We start from the raw sequence: 18796 nt of genomic DNA on the forward strand, positions 1-18796 counted from the left end.
TACTAAAGCATTATTGATTTGTATTAATGTGATATTCATAGACGTATCGCATGTAGTCTCGGATGACTAATAAATATAGAAGTGCTTGGGTCGGCTTAAACTGGAGTGCGAGAAATACTCTCATAAATACTTCAGGTTGCGGCGTGACTGTGAAATAAAAGGAGGAAAGGTAGATAAAGTGAGATAGCCTCTGCACGAATGCCCTAAGATTCACAAATGGGCAGAATGGTGGGTGTATAGACATGGTCATTTATGTTGTAAATGACCACGTCATGATGTGAAAATCCTAAAGAGAGATTACAATTCAGCCCGACTCAAACGTATGGCATAACTAGCCTGAACATTGATTGACTGTCAGTTAGTGGTGTTTTAGTATTCTATTTGTGAGTGGTATTCTATGCAGGTAAATACGAATTTGTATTGTAAAAGTTGTGCTTATATTACTACGCAAGTAAGGATACCTGTTGAACAGGTGGTGATTGGATGGAAAATGACACGCAGAGGAAAGCAGACAAGCATTGGCATAGCCAATAGGTCTCGCATTTGGGACCCTATAAGTGTTTAGCCATGAAACAGTTGGTGTTGTTGCACCAAGGATATTCTGCTGCACACCTAAATACTTATAGGGTCCAAAAAGCAAGACCTATTGGCTATGCCAATGCTCGTTTGTTTTTTTGTTGCTGTTTTGGTTAAAAACAGCGATGGATCAAGCCCTGATCTTTGGACTGGGTAAGAGTGGTCTGCTTAATTCAGACACTCTGTTCATCACCACCCACTTTTCTGAATTATTTTGTCCACCATAAGCGTGGAAGGGTATACTCAGATGTGAGTCCCTTGCTCATTGCACCATCAGGATTCAAGCAAGCCGGGCCGACGACGACTGAAATGCCAGAAACCGGTCCCCGGAAGCTTGTTTCCTTCCCAGTATAAGAATTGGCTTGGTAGTTTGGTTTGCCCTGTTCCCATCATGCACTGGGACAGGAACAGACTAATTTGCATGTAGCCAGGTTCTGAGCTGGGATGGTGCAGTAAGCTAAAAAACGGTGATGGATCAAGCCCTGATCTTTGGACTGGGTAAGAGTGGTCTGCTTAATTCAGACACTCTGTTCATCACCACCCCCTTTTCTGAATCATTTTGTCCACCATAAGCGTGGAAGGGTATACTCAGATGTGAGTCCCTTGCTCATTGCACCATCAGGATTCAAGCAAGCCGGGCCGACGACGGCTGAAATGCCAGAAACCGGTCCCCGGAAGCTTGTTTCCTTCCCAGTATAAGAATTGGCTTGGTAGTTTGGTTTGCCCTGTTCCCATCATGCACTGGGACAGGAACAGACTAATTTGCATGTAGCCAGGTTCTGAGCTGGGATGGTGCAGTGAGCTAAAAAGCGGTGATGGATCAAGCCCTGTTCATCACCACCCCCTTTTCTGAATCGTTTTGTTTAAGTTGCCAGATCTACAATAGCTGGACATGGTTTTTGTTAATAGTTCTTTGCATCAAATGAACTTGTTTTCATTGCTCTGAATGTTGTTTGCATTCTGGTTTTAGGAAGCAGTCACTTCCGGGGGTGTGGCGGCTGCCTAGCTGTGCGCACGCGCCGAACTTTGCAAATGAGACAAAGCCTGGTGCAGGCGCCATTTACAAGTGTGGAGTGAGTGAGCCCCAGGCAGCATGACTCACTCACAAAGGAGTTCATGCACCTGCATACTCAGCATGGTTTAAGGAAACTCGACCCACTCCCTCCCAGGCACCGAACACCTATTTACCAAGAAACTCTGAGAAGAGCCTGCCTGCTGCACTGACTGCTGGTGGTGTGTGTGCCTGGTGAAAGCGTGCACTGACGGCTGGTGGTGTGTGTGTGTGCCCGGTGAAAGCATGCACTGACGGCTGGTGGTGTGTGTGCCCGGCGAAAGTCTGCACTGACGGGAAGCGTGCACTGACAGCTGATGGTGTGTGCGCCTGGTGGAAGCGTGCACTGACAGCTGGTAGTGTGTGTGCCCGGTGAAAGCGTGCACTGACGGCTGGTGGTGTGTGTGCCCAATTAAAGCGTGCACAGACTGCTAGTGGTGTGTGTGTGCCTGGTGAAAGCATGCACCGACAGCTGGTAGTGTGTGATGGCTGGTGGTGTGTGTGTGCGTGTGCGTGTGTGTGTGTGTGTGTGTGTGTGTGTGTGCCTGGTGAAAGCGTGCACTGACGGCTGGTCGTGTGTATGCCTGGGGGAAGCATGCACCGAAGGCTGGTAGTGTGAATGCCTGGTGGAAGCGTGCACGGGCGGCAAGTGGCGTGTGTGCCTGGTGGAAGCGTGCACGGACGGCTGGTGGCGTGTGTGCCTGGTGGAAGCGTGCACGGACGGCTGGTGGCATGTGTGCCTGGTGGAAGCGTGCACGGACGGCTGGTGGCGTGTGTGCCTGGTGGAAGCGTGCACGGACGGCTGGTGGCGTGTGTGCCTGGTGGAAGCGTGCACGGACGGCTGGTGGCGTGTGTGCCTGGTGGAAGCGTGCACGGACGGCTCATGGGGTGTGTGCCTGGTGAAAGCGTGCACTGGCGGCTAGTGGTGTGTGCCCAGTGGAAGCGTACACTGACAGCTGGTGGTGTGTGTGCCTGGTAGAAGCGTCCACCGACGGCTGGTGGTGTGTGTGCCCGTTGAAAGCGTGCACTGACGGCTGGTGGTGTGTGTGCCTTTTGAAAGCGTGCACTGACAGCTGGTGGTGAGCGTGCCTGGTGGAAGCGTGCACCGGTGGTATGTGTGCCTGGTGGAAGCGTGCACCGACGGCTGGTGGTGTGTGCCTGGTGGAAGCATGCACGGACGGCTGGTGGTGTGTGTGCCTGGTGGAAGCGTGCACGAACGGCTCATGGGGTGTGTGCCTAGTGAAAGCGTGCACTGGCGGCTAGTGGTGTGTGCCCAGTGGAAGCGTAAACTGACGGCTGGTGGTGTGTGTGCCCGTTGAAAGCGTGCACTGATGGCTGCTGGTGTGTGTCCCTGGTGGAAGCATGCACTGGCAGCTGGTGGTGTGTGTGTGCCTGTTGAAAGCGTGCACTGATGGCTGGTGGCGAGTGTGCCTGGTGGAAGCGTGCGCCGGTGGTATGTGTGCCTGGTGGAAGCGTGCACTGACGGCTGGTGGCGAGTGTGCCTCGTGGAAGCATGCACTGGTAGCTGGTGGTGTGTGTGCCTGGTGAAAGCGTCCACCGACGGCTGGTGGAAGCGTGCACTGACGGCTGGTGGTGTGTGTGCCTGGTGGAAGCGTGCAAGGACGGCTGGTGGTGTGTGTGTGCCAGGTGGAAGCGTGCACTGACAGCTGGTGGTGTGTGTGCCTGGTGGAAGCATGCACTGACAGCTGGTGGTGTGTGTGCCCAGTGGAAGCGTGCACTAACCGCTGGTGGTGTGTGTGCCTGGTGGAAGCGTGCACTGATGGCTGGTGGTGTGTGTGCCTGGTGGAAGCAAGAGCATTCACAGTGATAGAAGACACAAATGAAGCTGACCAGGTGGGAGGGGGGTAGGGGAGTGCGAGCTGAGGAGCAACAACAACAAAAACACAGATGGCAGCTGTGCACGAGCTCGTGAATGCAAGCTGTGGGCCAGCAAATGCCTCTGGGGGTCCATTTTAAAAAACACTTGCTAAAGGTCTCGAAGAGACAGCATGCGCTGTCTCAGGCAAGACCTAAAAAAACGACACATAACTAAGGTCCCACCTGGGACCAACAGGAAATGAGTTTGTGAAAGGCACAACTGTACTTCTACAATCTTCAGGATCACAATAGCAAGCATACGACGATGGAAGAGCATTTCCATCAGAGCAGTGATGCCTCTTGCATCACTCTAATTCTATATTAGATAGTATAAAAATCTACATAAGGGCAGGAGCCAGAACAACAATTCTCAAATGCTGTTGGTGGATCATTGCAACAGTGCAACCAATATACCTGGAGTCCTAAATATGTTTCTGTGAAATGCCTACACAACCAAGATAGCTGGACCCTAAGCTACAAAGTGCTAGATACCTGAACTGCTCTTGAACCCAAAAAGAAACTTAGTACATGTGCGGTACTTGCAGCTGTAGGAACTAAGAGAAAAATGTCATCTATATTTGTGCAGCAGAAATGTGCAATATGCATTTAACTGTGTTAATGCATGTTTTAACAATTTACGTCGAGGAGAACTTCAAGTGACTAGATTAAAAAAGACATTGAATTAGAGTATAATTTGAGATGCAAGAGCTTTCCAAAATCGAAACCTCTACACAATATTCCCTTAACAAAAGGAGGAGTGGTACTTTATTTTCCATGATCGTCTACTCAAAATAGGCTAACTGAGAACCATCTCCTGCTCAACATCTCTAAAACTGAATTCCTTCTCAACTCTCCTCTGAGCCACATCCCTAAGCTAGACCTGTGGTTGAATCACCTCACAGCTGTCAACTGCACCCCCCTCAGTATAGACTCAGCCAAAACTCTCGGAATCACCCTGGACAAGCACCTGAACATGAATAATCATATCAGCAACATGTGTAGACGAACAAATTACTTAATGAGGACACTTAGGAATATCAAACCATTCCTTCCACAAACTGATTTCAAGGAAGTGGTTCAAGCGCTCGTCTTACTGAGATTAGACTATGGCAGCGCTACACTCTGTGGCCTTCCCAAATACACCTTGACTCCACTAAGGGCATCTCTGAACGCTGCGGCCAGACTGGTTACAGGGGGAAACAACCGTTACAATGCAACTATTACAACGCAGTATGGCATGCGTTGTAATAGCATCTGCGATGTAATGTCATGCGTTGTAAAGGCATTTGTTGTAAAGGATCCTGCGTTGTAAAAATTGCGTTGTAACGGTATGCGTTGTTAAAGTATGCGTTGTAACGTCATACATCCGTTACAGGTACCAAACCAGTCCTAAAATCTCTTAAATGGTTGCCCTACGAAGCTCGAATCCAGTTAAAGATTGCCGTTCTGGCGCACAAAGCCCTCCACTTGAAAACTCCCTAGTACAAAAACTTGAATTATCCTGCGGGGGCAAAGTCTCAAGAAGTACTAACATTTTCCTCCTGAAACCACAAATCTTTAGGAAAAAGAGAACTTGCCAGAGAGCCTTCTCCGGCACCGCCCCACAGACACGGAACTCTCTTCCACCAGAAATACGCAGAATCTCCTTAACGATTGCTTTCAAACTGGAAGTCAAAAGATTCTTAATGGACAAATTCCTACCTTAATTGGGCTAGGTTCACCTGCTCAAGGTCAATGATCCTACAACCATTGGACCATCATTGGATGCTGCTCTTCTTTATCTCATAGTGTGCCCCCTGTTCAGTCCGCTATGTACCTGCTTTTTGTATTACTCTCCTTTGACCCAAGCATCTTGTAATTATGTGAATATTCTTGCTTTTATTCCTACTTAATGTCGATATTGTATGTATTATCCTCCTTCCATCCTTTTTGTAAAGGGCTCGGATATCCTTCGGGTTCTTGTTTGCGCTATAGAAAACTTTATAAATAAATAAGTTATGCTTCAAGCATTAGTGTTGTTTACCACATTTAAATATTGCAAACTGTATCATAAAACTGCATTCCTTTTATCTCAGTGAACAGTAATGAGTACATGCATGTACAAGAGATAGAAAAAGAAAGTAAATGTATTGATTGCCCTAGTTAAAATGTTGCCAAATTTGCAGTCATCGAATATGTGGCAGATATCTAATATTTCAAAGATGTCCAACAAAATAGCTACATAATATATACCTGTTTTTTATAACAATTACAAAACAGCAGATAGATTATTTACAATACATTAACAATGTTACTGGTAAATAGCTTTACTCACTGAAAGGTATTCTCTTACAAACACTCCGCTTTTACTCATGCACAGTTAAACCGACTTGTTTGGTATTGGCCTTCAACTGCTCATCTTTAAAGACCATTAAATAAGATGCTGTGAGCAATGCTTTGAATTCACAATAGGAAGCTTTTCAGGTGAAAAATGGGCATTACTACTGAGTGCATAATCTCCCTTATTCCCGAAACCAATACGCAGAACCCAGAAAGCAACCAGAGCCTCCCATGTTGGTCCATTTACTGGAGCTGAAAAAACACCAGTAGCACCGGAAGTCATAATAGCCCATTAAGACATCTGCGGAAAGAATCTGCTGCCTCCTTGTTGTACATAGTGATAGAGAGAAAAGGGTCCCTTAGAAAAAAACTGTGACCGGTGTGATTGGTGGAGACAGTGACACGAGGCTTGCTCGACTCATAAAATCATTAGCTTCTCGCTGCTTAACTGTTTTTCCAGGTGCCCTGCTTCATTTTTAACCAATTGCAATACAAAACAGCATATATTGTACTATTTTGCATTACCAAAACATTCAGATTTGAAAAGGACTGCTTATGACAGTAAGCATCTTTTCATAGTTTTTTTAGGTTTAGTCCGCACAATGCTTGTGAAATCTATTGTATTTCATATAAATCTTAAAAGGGGCTTACATCCCGCCCTTGCTTTTCATTGGTTTGTGTGCTTGTCACTTACATTTCCTCTGTTTCTATTGCCTGTAGCATACTATTTCCTGTTGTTCCTTGTGTGGTTCTCTTATAAGTCTCCGTGGCCCAAGAACTATTTTCAACTGCCTTGGTGGAACCTCTTTTAAGCATCTCAGGAACCCTGTTGTCGCGGAAAAATACACCCCTGCTTTAAAACTACAGTGCTGGCTCAGTGCACTGTGCTGGTCTCAATGGATACCTCTTGATCCTAGTTCTGTGTGTTGGGAAGCCAACGCCCGATCGCAACTGCACTCACACACAGCATTGTTATGGTTACTTGAGATGAGGCTGCTGGGAGCGTTGCACGCTTTACTTTACAATGACGGCTGTAAGTGGCAACTCATATTGTTTTTACCACAACGTTGGCCATAAATTACATTATATACTGTTCAGGGTCTTTGCGTTTTTTATACAGCAGTTTGTGCTGCCAGGGCACTATACGCTTTACTTTTCTTAAGTGGCTGCAGTTCCGAGCACATTTCCCTTCTACTGCAAAGATTGTCATGTGTTTGGCGTTTGTAGGTGGTGTCGCATTTCAATTTTCCATTTTCTATATGTTTTTTATACAAAGTGTAGGGTGTGGTATTTTTCTCCTTTCACTTCTGCAGCTCCTGCTATTCTTCGGTTCATGCAGGGGAGCTTTTCTACAAGGATTCTCTCTCTCTATGCTGGGGTTACAGTGGTTCTGCAATTAGGGTGTTTTTATCTCCCTTAGGCAAGCCTTTCTTCTTGGACCCTTTGGTACCCAGATTGTTCAGCCTTTCTAGTCCTCTTTGATCTACGGTTCAGCACTCTTTCCAGCTGAACTGTTGCTCGATTCTTGCATAGCTGCGGGGAGCTCCCTTAGAGTTTCTGGGCACCATTTACTCCAAGCTTTCCATTAAGTTGCCTCACATTTAATATAAATCTTTAAAGGGTCTTCATTAACTTATATTGCACAACTGCTCACCAAGCTACAACTTAAAACAAAAAACTGTTATTAATCACATAGGCAAAATATATTGCATTTACCAAGGCTTGCTTGGATTTCTTTTACTTAATGAAGAGATAACCACATTCGTAACCAGCACTATGCTAACATTCTGTAACAGCAGCACTGCCAAATCAATGGTCAGTGCATTTGTGCGAGTGTCACAAGTTGCATTTTATAAAAAGGAATGGCATGCTGGGGTAGATTTTAACCTGTTCCGTGCGTGCGAAATGTCTGCGCTGGAGTTTTCATTAGTGGGCGGGATTCGGACGGCCAGTGGCCGTCCACCGCACAAGCCCACTGTGATGCCTCCTGGCCGTCACAAACATATAAGGGGTTAAAAAATATTGAAGTTAAAAAATTGTCACTATTTTGAGGAACATGGAAAGCACTTGATGTTATGTTAAAAATATTTATACCGCACACGGTCACCAAACGGTTTCATGGCGCTCACAGACAATTGCGGGGGGACAGAACAGGATTACTCATAGGCTAATTGAAAAAAATAGGTTTTAAGTAGTTTACGAAAACAAGCATAACTGGGGCAGAGTCGGAGTGAAATCGGGAGGGAATTCCACAGTGAGGGGGCCAGAAAAGAGAAACGTAAGCCTCCATGCTTTTTGCGTTTATACCTAGGGACAATTAGCAAGTTGTGGGAAGTGGACCGGAGATCTCTTGAGGGAATGTGACGATTAAGGCTAGAAGTGATGAAAGCAGGTGCAAGATCGATGAGAGCCTTAAAAACAGTGCAGCCCAATTTAAACATGCAACGAGAGGCCACTGGGAGCCAGTGCAATCTCCTCAAAAGGGGCGAGACGTGTTGGTGTTTGGGCTGGTGGAAGACCAGTCTGGCCGCCTGATTTTGTACCAGCTGCAGCCGGTGGTGATGGTAAGCATGTATCCCAACATAGAGGGAGTTAGCGTAGTCAATACGGGAGGTGACAAGAGCCATGATGACAAGTATGAGAGCTTCAGTAGTAAGGAACCTACGTATTTTGCAAATCCTGCGTAGCTGAAAAAAGCAGGAAGATGTAACAGCATTAATTTGAGGCCTCATAGACAGATCACTGTGTATAATTACGCCTAGGCTCTTCACCGAATTGACAGGACAAGGTGGGGTCCGAGAGAGGGGGGCCAGAAGCTAGAGTTCCAGGGGTTAGCTAACCCTCCTATTAATACTAACTCCGTCTAGTTGGGATTGAGCTTCAGCTGACTAAAATGCATCCACTCTGAGATGGCAAGAATGGTGGATTGGAAATTGGCACAGGAAGAGAGAGAGGGATCAACAGGGAAAATCAACTGTAGATCGTCCGCGTAGTTAAAAATAGTAACCGGGGTGTGACGGAGAGAAACTATAAGAGGTTACATGTAAAGATTAAATAAAAGAGGCGAAAGAGCAGAGCCTTGAGGGACACCACAAGAAAGGGAGGAGTAAGGGGCAGAGAAAGTGGAAAGATAAACTGACTGGGAGCGCTGGTGCAAAAAAGACCTGATCCAAGTTAGAGCCATGCCCTGAATACCCGCATTATTGACACAGTCGATCAAGATAGCATGATCGACCGTGTCAAAGGCGGCTGACAGATCTAGTAGAACAAGTGCCTGGGCAATGTTCTTATCGGCACCATGCCTCAGCACATCCATTACGGCTACGATGACAGCTTCGGTAGAGTGAGCCGGTCTGAAGCCGGCTTGCTGGTTATCCAATAAGGAAGACCCCTCAATGAATGCGCTGAGGCAGCGAGTGACATAGGTCTCCAAAATTTTCCCCAAATAGGGGAGAAGGGAGATCGGCCGATAGTTACTCAGGACAGAAGGATCAGCACCAGGTTTTTTAAGTATAGGAACTACAACAGCCTGTTTAAAGGAATCCGGGACTGTGCCTGTGGCGAGCGAGTTGTTAAGAAGTTCCAGCGGGGGATCCGGGCAGGCCAGGAAAGCTGCTTTAAGGATTTGAGGGGGACAGCAGTCATTAGGGGAACCCGAGCTCACCGTGTGTAGCAAGGAAATGAACTCCGTCGAGGAAATGGGAGGGAAAACATCAAAACGACAGGGGTTCATAGGGGGTAAAGAATAAGGAGTGGGAGAAGAAGGAAGAGGAATGTTGTTTTTAATGGTTATGATTTTGTCATTGAAGAATGAATTGAGGGAATCACAGAGGGCTTGTGTAGGTTGAGGTTGGACGGTAACACCGTCTGGCAAGGTGAGTTGATGCTTACTTTCTGTGCCCAACATTTGAAAGAATTCCGAGAGAACCATCTAGCAGACCACAAATGCCATCACATTTTTTTAAATAACCACATTATTTTAGTTTTCTTACAAAGGCTCACCCATAAACATTTTCACTGAGTTTTATCAAGATGCATCTCTGCCTCAAACTAGTTTACTACCTTTTTTGAAAATAATATTTACCAAGCCTACTTATTTTTTATTTCATTATCAGTGACAGTTGTGCAGTGTCATCAAACATAACCATCTCTAAAAGCTACATTAAGTTTAAGTACCAAAACCATCTCAAAATACACCAAAAGGTTGGTCCAGGGGAGTTCATCCATTAGGTTTTTTTTTGTGAATTAAAAATGAAGTTACAAATACACAGGACTAAGGTCGCTGATTACTGTGATCATCCAGTTGATGCAATGTCCAAAAGTAGAACAATAGGATTCTTGTCTGCAACTTTCGTTATAAATACAATGTCTATAGTAAGTGAACGGGTGACCTACAATATAACATGACTTGTAAACAATTAAAAGGCTATTTCGAGTTGTGGTGAGGCACTGTGAATTACAAGTGCAGGGGAACAAACAGTACCACGCTGTGGGGTACGATTTGCCCATATTCATCATGAACTGTAAGAAGTTTTGATTCAATCCAGTAATGCAGGTCCATGGTCACCAAGAGGATGGATACTCATTGTTAAAGGCAATATAGCTTTGATGGTATACTTAAGGCAGTACGTGAAAGCAATACAAATAAGATAGTAGAAACATATTGCACATTAGATGTTATACTCTATAGCAATGTTTAATGCCTGAGGCACTGTTGCAAGTAAAGAAATGGAAATTACTAAATAGCATTTCAATACCTTGAACTACTGATAAAAAAAGCATACTCAATAAAAACCTTGTACCATACTATATTTTCCTCTAGCTTTCAACTATGAGCTACTTATTTTTCAAAACATTCTCAACTGTTATATACACTTGCAAACGCTCCCCAAACAGTCTGAAAAATACCCTAATTGTTCTCTTGTTTGCTGAAATGCATGGTGGCGATTCGTCCTCCGTGAATAGAAAGGATCTGTGAGAGTAAACACACGGAGCAGACATTATGGGCAAACTACGGAACTGCAGCGTTAAAATAGAGAGATAATTAATTACACCTAACACTATGTACATCAGGACCGGTTACAAAAACGTTCATCTGGATGGGCCAAGGATATATTCAGGTGGGCCAACATGGGACCAAAGTTGTCAATTTTGGAGTTAGCCTACAACCCCAAGATTACATCATATCTCCTTCCAAACAGTCATACGGTGCATCTAGAGAGTTATTTGAGAGTAAGAGCTAATGTTGATGCTCAACTGCCCTGACCCTTAGAATTTCTGTGGGCCAGGCTTCAACAGAAGCACTTTGATTCCAAGCAGATTCTAGTACTAGCTCCAGGTTAAGGAGGTCCCTGTTACCACACCTAAACCTTGACTTTTCGCACTAGGAAAACTGGCTACTTCCTCCTTGCAATTTGCCTAACGCCTATTTCTTTGCATACGGTGAACTTTGTTTATTTCCATGTTGTTCTTTTGTGGTGTACTGTCATTGATAAAAAAGTTTAAAAAACACAGGAACACCTTTTGAAAAAAAGAATGCAGTATTGTTGACAACTAAGAACAGTTTTCATGCCTGATGTGTACAACCATTAAATGCAGTCAAACAGGTAACCTTCTGAGGCTGTATTACACAGAATGCCCTGGTTACTGAATGGGTCATATAAGATTGTGCAGCCCCTTCTGTATACTGAAATGCTGGCACGCATGTATGTATGGGACGTTCCCTCATTTGCAGGGGCATGACCACACGCAAATGAGGGAATCGTTTCGCCTCTTAGCCCATCCATAGTATGGAGGTGGGCGCAGAGGAAAACAGACACTACATGGGAAAGAAAAGCAATCATCCAGACTAACAATACTCCAGCCAAGGCTCAGTTTTGTACCAGTTTGAACTGAATGCTCCATAAAGTGCCTGTGCTTCTCTGGGGTCATGTCATGTCGGTTAGTAAAGCACACTCTCACCCAGGAGGGTATCCTGGTGCTGAGCCAGAGTGAGATTAGACCAAACCTAGGGCCTAATGTGGTTCTTTGAAAAGCCTGGTCTTCAGCTTGTTGTTGAATTCAAGAAATGAAGAGGAGGCTTGGATGCATAACTACACGTAATGTCATTCTTTAGGAGCATAGGAGAAGGATTAACAGCTGGATTTGATTTTCCATATGTGTGGGTTGTAAGCAAGTAGGAGTCTTGCCGAGCTTAGGTGACTGGAACGTTTGTGAAAGCAGACAATATTGTAGAGGTATGCTGGGCCAGAGTGCCTTAAAGGTTTGAGTGAAGAGTTTGAAATGTGCTCATTTGGGTATGGGTAGCCAGTGTAGCTCCTTGAGGTGAGGTGAGATGTGCGAGTGTCATGGGAGGTTAGGAGTGATTCTGGCTGCTGTGTTCTGGATGTTCTGCAGCTTCAAGATCAGATACTTAACTATCCCAGCATAGAGGGTGTTCTTGTAGACTAGGTTGCCGGTGGCAGGAGTATGGGTGATGATTTTCAGCATTATTATTGGAAGCCATTTGAAAATATTACTCAGCATGTTCAGTCTGCGGAAGCATTAGGCACGGATGGCGTTGACTTGGGCTGTGATAGTGAGTTTGCAGTCAAAGATGAGCCAAAGTTTCTTGGCTAGGGTTAATTAGTTCTAAGGGAAGTTAATTCATTAGCATTAATGACATTGACTATATATCATCCCACATTGCACAACCCGTGGTTGCCCTTTATTAAAATGAATTATGATCAGACCCAGTGCGAGTAGATGTGGTTAGATAAAGAGTATCACCAGGGCCACTGAATTTATGTGGTTGGGAGCGGACAAAAGTATGCAGCACAGTTGACTAAATTATGCAGCAAGAAAAGGCAAATTAAGTGGTGTAATGCAGCAACGTTTTGTGATAGTATGACTTCATTATTTTGTTATTTGTATACACTTTTTAATACTTTCTGGGCCTGTGTTGCACCTCATTAATACAATTGAACACACAAGCATAGCAATAAGCAACTGAAAGGTGGCAGGCAACCTTTTCAAAGTGTCTTCAATATTTACTGCAGTAAATATATTGAAGCATGTTTTAGTAACTTTTGAACCCTTTAATCTAGGACTTTTTTGTAAGCAGATTATGCAGCAGATGGTAGAACAAGTGCTAAATGCGGCAACTCCATAATTTTGCAGAAAATAACAGCCATAAACTTGCATAATTCCAGTTGGGTTGACTATAACCACAGAATGTGCAATGTACTGTAATAAGATATCAGAATATGAAAAGCTCAAATTTGTAACTCTGGCACAATAGCGAAAACAAATTCAGCCCAATATAATATCTTACACAAGATAAGGTATTTACTTCACCTCAGCATCTGGCAGAAAAAAGACAGACACTTATTACCCGATTCAAAAAGGTAAACAAACTTTTGTGTAAGTTTACTATTTTTTGATATTCATAAACTACAAGTTTTATTTCATGAATAGTATCTTTACGACTGGAGACTCCGCACTTGTGGCTGATGCTCTCCACATAAAAATGTAGGACATGCCTGACTTTTAGTGTGCAGAGCTCGCGACCACAACTGAGGCATCTCCAGAGTCAGGACAATACTGTTATAATTAAAACGTGCATTTTGTGAATATAAAAAATAGTAAACTTACACACAGGAGTGAATACCTTTGTGAATCAGGCCCTTACCCTATTATTAGGCATTGTAATACAACATTAATTGCTGGGGAAAATGTACGATTCCCTCGCCCTGGGGGTTGCTTATCCACCAAGGCATGCCCTGCTACTATCTCAAAAGTATAATGAAATCACCTCTTACAAAAGCTAAAAATACATAAACACTGTCAGAACGCCCACACAGACCATAATGAAGGGGCAGACGGCGTTCACAGGCCTTGCCGTTACTGTACCTGCAGCATCATTGGCAAGTAAACTTCTGTCCCCACTATACCAACTAAAGATGGGGGACCTACAAAGCTTGATCGAAGCTTGTGCTGAAGCCTGGCTCAGCTTGAGGTGCTCTTGGAACTTCGAGCCCATGATGAGCCAAGCTTTTATGTACCTTCTGTCTACCACCCTCAATCTACCCAGGATGTGGCATTACGGCAAAAGCTTACAACTTTGGAACTGAACAAGCCTGGTTAGAATCTCGCCATTAGCTGAATATTCTGTTGATTCTGGGTAAATATCCAGTGCCTAAATGAAATGAATGTGACCTTGCATGATGTAACTGGTGTTCATGTAAAGTGCTTCAATACCTTTAGGTCGAGTTCGCACAAAATAAAAACTGAGGCAAAAACAAAGCATTAACACAAAAAGGAGAGACAAATAGATAGCCATACAGTGGCTGATTTGTACAAAGTGAGAACATAAAATAAGGAAAAATTGCAACTTCCTCACTTAAATTGTGTGATTATTTCACCAAAACATGTTTTTCTTCATATTTTATATATTCACGTTTAAATACATGAATCAGAAACGCAACTATACAAGAATCTATTGTGTTTTATTGCATAGACTAATGTTCCTTTATAATAATCTGGGCCACAAGCAGGGACCACAAGACAGCAGTCTTGTCTGTTGGATCACTATTGGCACTGTCACCAGTGTGAGGTCGGGAGCAGGAAAGACTAAGTTCATGTTTAAAAACTGTCACTTTTAATAAGTACTTCTCAGTGCAGCGCTATATTGAAACATATTGTCAAAGCTTTCATGTGTTAAAGAAATAAACATCTTTGAATTTTGAAGAGATTATCATATTTAATGTGATGTTTGTGGTATCCTTTACAAACCAAACATTTTCAGGGCTGTGTTCTGGGGCTCTCACTGCTAAGTTGTTGTCTCGCCCACATCTACCACTACTCCCAAAACACAATGCCCAATTTCAGTTTTAATGACAGTGAAAAAACATTTGGACGTTGAGATGGAGAAAGCACTTAACAGGTGCCTTCTCCATTGCCTCTTCTGCTGTGACTGGGTGGGCAAAAGGTCATGTTTGGGTGGTCCTGGCCCACTCGTCCCGCTGCTAGAACCGGGCCTTATCACTAGTCTTCGCAGAGAAGAACAAAGACTCGGGAGTCCAACAATGGCCACCCCAAACTGATACTCCTCACAAAATATAAAGCTCCAAGGAAAAGAGACTGAAAAAACTTCCCTTCTTTGATTTAAGCCATTGATACTGTTGTTTAGGCTGGAGAATATCACCTCCTCCACCCTCAGGTCCTCGGACCCTGTCACCATGCCTTCACGGAAATAGAAGCACTCTCCCTTTTAAATTAAATTAAAGTAGTGCAGGTATTCAGTAGCCAACCGTACATCCCCATTTAAAGCACTGTGCAGAACTGTAACAATGTACACCATATAACAAACCGTTCAACGTAATGTGCTGTACTGCAATGTGTCTATTCACTCTTCAACAGGTTTAAATAATATCAATAAATGCTCAAAAAGTTGCAATTTTTAGTCGTCATTTACGACAGAAGTTTCTGGTTAAAATGTATTGATTACACGGACTTCAATCTGACAAGAAGGGACTCAATTTCATTCACTGTGTTTTGGAACGAAGCGCCACGGTTCTCAGGAACAACGCCCAAGATGCAAAGAATGATACCAATTTAGAAAAGTATTTTTGCTGAGTGGTGCGGGTTGGCAGCATTTAAATATGAATGTGGCGCTTCTGCAGCCAACATCAAAAGTTGGCACCATGCCGCAGTCAGCGTCCGGACGCTATCTTTCATTCTAACACTGGAGTACATCCTGTGTTTCTCTGGGTTGGTCGGGCTTTACCCATCGAGAAGGCACGACACTGATTCGGGACTTAAACAGAAAGTACGTGTGACAGCTGCGCCGATGCCTGGTGCAGAGCTCAGAGTCTAAGAAGCCTGACTGCTGCCTCGGGCAGTAGGTACAGGGCGAGGTATCAACGTCAAATTTGGGAAGGTGTTGTCACACAGCGTGCAGGCGACGATCGGGCTCTGCACATCAATACCCAGCTTCAGTCGCCAAGATAGAACAACCCGACCACCAGAGAGACTTGGATCTGTAGATAGTGTCACCTCAGAGAAGCGCAGCGAGACTGTCTCGTTCCTCGTGGGCTGCAATAAACTTTAAAGTGGGATGAAAGTATGTCCGACCAGGCCACCAAACTGGACAGACTAGCCATAAACACAGAGAGACACTCAAAACAACGTGGTTGCTACAACGGTCTGCACTAGAACACCAGTGTTATTTTATAGACGTGTGAGCTTATTTCGGCAACACCAGCCTCGCTTATCTTACCGCTAAAAAGACTTTGATCTGTTAACTTCTCTGACAGAGAGGGCACGGCGCTCCCGCAGGAGGCGAACTGCCACTTGTACACTCAGACACTAATTCTAAACCCCCACTGAAACCCCCCATAAACCCTTCAGACAGAGCGATCTCAGCCTACTCACCAGAAAAGGGTCCTAGGCTGCAGGCCGGACCCCTGTCACCCCCAGAATCGGCAATGCTTCCACAGCACTAGGGTCAGGGCAGGGCGACCACTCCTTAGCCCCTGGGCCGGGGACTGTTGTTCTGACAGCTAGCGGTGACTGTGATGCCGGCTCCCTGCGCCGCGACCCTGGAGTCTGGCGCTCCCCGACCGCCCGGGTAACACTGTGGCGGCTGCGGCAGCCCGGGCAGGAAGAGGGTGGAGCTGCTGCCGCGGCCCTTGCTGCCAGCGCCGGATGCGGCTCACAGGGCGGAGGCCAGGAATAGACTGCAGCAGCAGCATGAACATTACAGCCTCGGCCGCGGTAGTAGTCTGTGACATGCAGCGTTTTTAGACATAAAAAACGGACAAGCACTGTCCAAGGAATTCCCGTGTTCACCAAAGCGCATGTGACAGAGCAGTTCTTTATGTTAATGAACGTAAAACATCTGCGGGGTAAACACACTTTATATTGAGGGCAAAGGTACAGCTGCATAGTTTGAAATTATTAAAATATGCTCAACACTTCTCTAAAAAAACTACTGAATATATTTGGAAAATAAAATCGTGCTGAAACATGCTATTGTCTTTGAATCCGCCAAATGTTGGTAGAATACAGATTAGAATACACATGTTATTAATGTATTGATCAAACGCTATTTGGTTACACATACCTTTCAAACTACAGTTCAAGATGGCCCCCAAATATGAATGAAAGATAAGCAAGATTCCCTTTCTAGTCCATCTTTGATGTTTATGCTTGCCAGACAGCCTTATAGTCGAAATTTCTATAATGACTGGCAGCCATCTTAGAGTGGGAACTTTCTAGAGTCTACGTTTAAGTGAGAAAAAAAATCTAGATTTTACTAATCTTATGAAGGAAAGTCTAAATTTTCATATAAAGATGGAGGCGAGTATTATGCCTTGAAATCTTGCATTATTTTAAACTGCAACAGTCAAGATTTAGATAAATCAGACAAACTGCCAACACCAGGGTAAACATTTCTTGAGTAAATTTCAAAAGTCTGGATCCAGGAGGAAAGCATCTGAGGGAAGACAACCAGGTCAGGAAAAGCCATAGAGAAGAAGCAACTGGAATTTCAAAGCTGGAAGAAAAAGCAGACACCTTATGCAGATGTTGATGTTGAAGCACTGTAACTGTAGGGCTGTGAAAACAATGTTAAAAACATGTTGCGGCTGGATAATACTCGCCTCTGTATCTTTAATAAAATAAGGACTTTCCTTCGTAAGACTAGTAAAATTTAGTTTGTATGGCAAGACACAGAGGCTCCTATTATGCTTGTTTAAAGTGTACTTATGACCACAGAAGAAGCAGTATAAATATGTTTGCAATAAAATGTACGAAAATTATAATTGGACTAATCAGTCGATCTCAGAATACCCTTTAGACGAGAATCCCCTCAAAAGTCTTTGGATGCCCATCGCTCCTCTAGAGGAATGAGCTCCAAAGATGGAGGTATGTTATGTTATGTAATATGATTTTATAAAGCGCTCGAATACCAATGAGGTGTCTTGGCACTAGCTGAGTAAACTACTAAAGCAATGAGTGCTGCAACTGAAGAATTAGTGCAGGGTGACATTTTTTGAGAGCCTTTCTAAAGGCTAAAAGATTAGGTAGGGATTTAATAGAAAGAGGTAGAGTGTTCCAGGCCTAAGACGCACCTAATACAAATCCATGGTGGCCCCATCTAACTCGCATTAAAGGAGGAGCCAACAAAGTTTAGATGAGGCTGAGCGTAGAGATCTTGTTGGGAGATAGATAGAAAAAGCCGATCACAAGAAGGTCGGTCCCTGACCATGTAAGTCTTTGTAGAGTATGCTTAGTAATTTGAAAATGATTCTGGCTCTGACTGGGAGCCAGTGATGATGTTGAATGCCTGAGGATACAGAATGATATTTAGGAAGCTTTTAAAGGAACCTTATCAGCTGCAATTTGAACTATTTGAAGTTTGTTGAGGATGTGTTGGTGTGCGTATCGGGTAAAGGCTATTACAATCGACAAGTTTAGACAAAACCAGAGCTGTGACAACAGATTTTTGCAAACAAGCAGGAATAAAGGGTGAGATTTTCTTGATTAATATGAGAGTAAAGAAAGCAGCAGATGAGACAGAATTTGCCTGAGTAGTATAAGATAAATCAGTGTTAATTTTAACTCCAACATTTCTTACTGATTTGACTGGTAATAGCAGGAGACCAAATTCAGATGGCCACTACTTATGGGACCAGAAGCAGAGTTGAGTTCCAATAAGTAGCACCTCTGTTTTGGTTTGAATTTGATTGAAGACAATTGGATCACATAAATAGGCTGACTGCTCTCATACAGTCCCAGAAGTTAGAGGCTACGTATTGTTGCTCCTGGGAGAGTGAGATGACAATCTGTGTGTCATCTGCATATGATATTAAGGTGAAATCGAAGGAATGGATCAGATCTTCTAATGGCGTGAAGTAAAAGTTAAATAGTATAGGGCTAAAATGATCATCCCTGTGGGACCTCACATTCAAAAGAGAAGGAGGACGATGT

The 18796-nt window shown here is 44.2% G+C and overlaps 1 protein-coding gene across 13 annotated transcripts in view; it reads right to left on the bottom strand.

The window, feature by feature from the left end:
* The window catches only part of LRRFIP2 (LRR binding FLII interacting protein 2), a 415348-nt gene extending 398724 nt beyond the window's left edge, over positions 1-16624 (bottom strand). For 4 of the 13 annotated variants that reach the window (XM_086964762.1, XM_086964761.1, XM_086964764.1 and 1 more), the window contains exon 1: positions 16238-16589. The gene's annotated coding sequence lies outside the window, so the exon portion shown is untranslated. Of the gene's footprint in view, positions 1-16237 lie in introns of all 13 variants that reach the window. The other 9 variants (XM_086964765.1, XM_086964766.1, XM_086964763.1 and 6 more) reach the window with 6 other exon arrangements.
* Between the last annotated feature and the right edge of the window lie 2172 nt (positions 16625-18796).

Source organism: Lissotriton vulgaris, chromosome 4_1 (assembly GCF_964263255.1).
Source record: "Lissotriton vulgaris chromosome 4_1, aLisVul1.2, whole genome shotgun sequence".
NCBI classification, from domain to species: domain Eukaryota; kingdom Metazoa; phylum Chordata; class Amphibia; order Caudata; family Salamandridae; genus Lissotriton; species Lissotriton vulgaris.